Source organism: Scyliorhinus torazame, chromosome 5, assembly GCF_047496885.1.
Source record: "Scyliorhinus torazame isolate Kashiwa2021f chromosome 5, sScyTor2.1, whole genome shotgun sequence".
NCBI lineage: Eukaryota > Metazoa > Chordata > Chondrichthyes > Carcharhiniformes > Scyliorhinidae > Scyliorhinus > Scyliorhinus torazame.
Window position 1 is genome coordinate 108,073,579 of NC_092711.1, and position 4,586 is coordinate 108,078,164.

Consider the following 4,586-nt stretch of genomic DNA (forward strand, 5'->3'; position numbering starts at 1 on the left):
CACTGAGGGTAAGAAAATATCACATAAACATCCTGATAATGAACAGGAAAGGACCACTAAATGTAATCAAACGCTGTATAACCCCCTTAGATAGAGGCTGCAGCCTCTCACACTGAATGTCTACGTGATCCATAGGCACCTCCAGGCCACAAACATCAGCGTCAGCCTGGGAGTGGGTGAAACATTTAAAAAACCTGTTGCTGCCTAACAGTTCGACGGGCACTAGGACCCGGCTGGGAACAGAAACGTTCAGGCCCCGCCCACTCGCTGTTGCAGCACCAATACGCCAGCGCATGCGCTCTGCTTCCCCAAGATGGCGGCTGTGAACCAGGGCCTGGTCCCGGGAGAGAGCTGACCGGCGGTGATGTGACCTGAGGATCACCGCACCTCAGGCAAGGGGCCAGGTTGGGAAGGCGGTGCCTTCAGGAATAACTGGGAAGGTGATGTTTGGTCAGTTGCTGCAGTCTGTGTAGTGAAGGTGCTGTCACAGTGGTGTGAGGTGAGGAAGTACAGGATTATCACCCAGCAATGATCAATTAAGGGGAATGTAAATCCAGCTCAGGCTGCTTTCAGATTGGAAAGGGAGCTAAGGTGTGTCCTCAGAGCTGGTGAATGTTGTGGCTTTGGCACTTTCTCTATAAATTCATTCCCTCCCTCCCTCTACCTTTAAAGTCGTAGAATTTTACAGCACGTAAAGGGGCCCTTCGGCCCATTCACAATCTTTATTATTGTCACAAGAAGGCTTACATTAACACTGTAATGAAGTTACTATCAAAATCCCTGAGTTGCCACATTCCGACACCAGTTCGGATGCACTGAGGAATAATTCAGAATGTCCAATTCACCTAAGAAGCTCGTCTTTCGGTACTTGTGGGAGGAAACCCACACAGACACGGGCAGAATGTGCAGACTCCGCACAGACAGTGACCCAAGCCAGGAATCAAACCCAGGTCCCTGGCGTTGTGAAGCAGCAGTGCTAACCACTATATTACTGTGCCGCCCATAAGATTATTAGATTACTAGGTCTGCATGAATTGTGTCCCAAGATGCTGTGGGAGGCAAGGGAGGAGATTTCAGGAGCTCTGACCCAAACTTTTAATTTCTGGCCACGAGGGGAGTTGCCAGGTGACTTGAGAACAGCTAATGTGGTCCTATAATTTAAGAAAGGTTGTAGAGATAAGCCAGGGAACTGCAGCCCAGTGAGTCTTACATCAGTGGTAGGGAAACTATTGGAGAAAGTTCTGATGGACTTATGGGCAGCACGGTAGCACAAGTGGATAGCACTGTGGCTTCACAGCGCCAGGGTCCCAGGTTCGATTCCCCGCTGGGTCACTGTCTGTGCGGAGTCTGCACGTTCTCCCCGTGTCTGCGTGGGTTTCCTCCGGGTGCTCCGGTTTCCTCCCACAGTCCAAAGACGTGCAGGTTAGGTGGATTGGCCATGATAAATTGCCCTTAGTGAACAAAAAGGTTAGGAGGGGTTATTGGGTTATGGGGATAGGGTAGAAGTGAGGGCTTAAGTGGGTCGGTGCAGACTCGATGGGCCGAATGGCCTCCTTCTGCACTGTATGTTCTATGTTCTATGACTCTATTTCCACTTGGAGAGGTTTGATCAGGAATAGTCAGCATGACTTTGTCAGAGGGAGGTCATGCCTAACAAATTTGATTGCATTTTTTGAGCATGTGACCAGGTGTGTAGATGGGGGTTGTGCAGTTGATGTAGTATACATGGATTTCAATAAAGCTTTTGACAAGATCCCACATGGAAGACTTGCAGATAACTCAAAGATTGGCCAGATGGTTAACAGTGAGGTTGAGTGTCTCGGGTTACAGAAAGATATAGACGGATTGGTCAAATGGGCAGAAAAGTGGCAAATGGAATTGAACCCTAAAAAGTGAGGTGACACACTTTGGAAGGGGTAATGTGACAAGGAATTATTCAATGAACAGTGTGACACTGAGAAGTTCTGAGCAACAAAGGGACCTTGGCGTGTTTGTCCAGAGATCTCTGAAGGGAAAGGACATGTTAATAGGGTGGTGAAAAAGACATATGGGACATTACTGTTCGCATTTCTGGTTGCTACATTATAAGAACTAGAACTAGAAGCAGGAGTAGGCCATCTGGCCCCTCGAGCCTGCTCCACCATTCAATGAGATCATGGCTGATCTTTTGTGGACTCAGCTCCACTTTCCGGCCCGAACACCACAACCCTTAATCCCTCTATTCTTCAAAAAACTATTTATCTTTATCTTAAAAGCATTTAATGAAGGAGCCTCTACTGCTTCACTGGGTAAGGAATTCCATAGACTCACAACCCTTTGGGTGAAGAAGTTCCTCCTAAACTCAGTCCTAAATCTACTTCCCCTTATTTTGAGGCTATGCCCCCTAGTTCTGCTTTCACCCGCCAGTGGAAACAACCTGCCTGCATCTATCCTATCTATTCCCTTCATAATTTTATATGTTTCTATAAGAGCCCCCCTCATCCTTCTAAATTCCAACGAGTACAGTCCCAGTCTACTCAAACTCTCCTTGTAATCCAACACCTTCAGCTCTGGGATTAACCTCGTGAATCTCCTCTGCACACCCTCCAGTGCCAGTGCGTCCTTTCTCAAGTAAGGAGACCAAAACTGAACACAATACTCCAGGTGTGGCCTCACTAACACCTTAGACAATTGCAGCATAACCTCCCTAGTCTTAAACTCCATCCGTCTAGCAATGAAGGACAAAATTCCATTTGCCTTCTTTTTTTTTTTTTTTTATAAATGTTTTATTGAAAATTTTTTCCCAAACAACAATTTTTCCCCTCTTACAAAGCAAACGCAACAATAACAATACAGAAATTTTAAACAATACACAAGTAACAAAACCCCTTTATCTTTGACCTAAACTAAACCCCCCCTCCCCCACCCCCCCCCCCGCCCCCCTCCCCCTGGGTTGCTGCTGCTGGTCATCTGTCTTCCCTCTAACGTTCCCCTAGGTAGTCGAGAAATGGCTGCCACCGCCTGGTGAACCCTTGAGCCGATCCTCTCAGGGCAAACTTTATCTGCTCCAGTTTAATGAACCCCGCCATATCATTTACCCAGGCCTCCAGTCCGGGGGGTTTCGCCTCCTTCCACATGAGTAGGATCCTGCGCCGGGCTACTAGGGACGCAAAGGCCACAACGTCGGCCTCTTTCGCCTCCTGCACTCCCGGCTCTTCCGCAACTCCAAATAGAGCTAACCCCCAGCCTGGTTTGACCCGGGCCTTCACCACCCGCGAAATCACTCCCGTCACTCCCTTCCAATACCCTTCCAGTGCCGGGCATGCCCAAAACATATGTGCGTGGTTTGCCGGGCTCCCGCCACACCTCCCACATTTGTCCTCCACTCCAAAGAACCTGCTCAATCTTGCCCCATTTGCCTTCTTAATCACCTGTTACACCTGTAAACCAACTTTTTGCGACTTATGCACTAGCACACCCAGGTCTCTCTGCACAGCAGCATGTTTTAATATTTTATCATTTAAATAATAATCCCTTTTGCTGTTATTCCTACCAAAATGGATAACCTCACATTTGTCAACATTGTATTCCATCTGCCAGACCCTAGCCCATTCTCTTAGCCTATCCAAATCCCTATACAGACTTCCAGTATCCTCTGCACTTTTTGCTTTCCCACTTATCTTAGTGTCGTCTGCAAACTTGGACACATTGCCCTTGGTCCCCAACTCCAAATCATCTATGTAAATTGTGAACAGTTGTGGGCCCAACACTGATCCCTGAGGGACACCACTAGCTACTGATTGCCAACCAGAGAAACACCCATAATCCCCACTCTTTGCTTTCTATTAATTAACCAATCCTCTATCCATGCTACTACTTTCCCTTTAATGCCATGCATCTTTATCTTATGCAGCAAACTTTTGTGTGGCACCTTGTCAAAGGCTTTCTGGAAATCCAGATATACCACATCCATTGGCTCCCCATTATCTACCGCACTGGTAATGTCCTCAAAAAATTCCACTAAATTAGTTAGGCACGACCTGCCCTTTATGAACCCATGCTGCGTCTGCCCAATGGGACAATTATAGGAAGGATATGATTGGAGACGGTGCAGAGGAGATTCACCAGGATGTTGCACGGGATGGAACATTTATGAAGAGAGGTAGGATAGAACAAACAAAGAAAGTTACAGCACAGGAACAGGCCCTTCGTCCTTCTAAACCATGCTGCCCGTCTAATCTAAAACTTTCTACTCTTCTGGGGTCCCCCATCCTATTCATCTATTTGTCAAGGCGTCCCTTAAATGCCACTTATACCTGCTTCCACCACCACCTCTGGCAGTGAGTTCCAGGCACGCACTACCCTCTGTGTAAAAGAATTTCCCTTGTACATCTCCTCTAAACTTTGCCCCTCTCACCTGAAACCTGTGTCTCCAAGTAATTGACTCTTCCACCCTGGAAAAATGTTTCTGACCATCCTCTCTGTCCATGCCCCTCATAATTTTGTCGACTTCTGTCAGGTCACCCCTCAACCTCCGTCGTTACAGTGAGATCAAACCAAGTTTAGACCATAAGACCATAAGACCATAAGACATAGGAGTGGAAGTA

At 47.3% G+C, this 4,586-nt stretch overlaps 1 protein-coding gene across 3 annotated transcripts in view; it reads left to right on the top strand.

The window, feature by feature from the left end:
- Positions 1 to 302: 302 nt before the first annotated feature.
- The window catches only part of LOC140419350 (uncharacterized), a 17,594-nt gene continuing 13,310 nt past the window's right edge, over positions 303 to 4,586 (top strand). The window contains exon 1 of one of the 3 annotated variants that reach the window (XM_072503225.1): positions 303 to 440. The gene's annotated coding sequence lies outside the window, so the exon portion shown is untranslated. Of the gene's footprint in view, positions 500 to 4,586 lie in introns of all 3 variants that reach the window. The other 2 variants (XM_072503227.1, XM_072503226.1) reach the window with 2 other exon arrangements.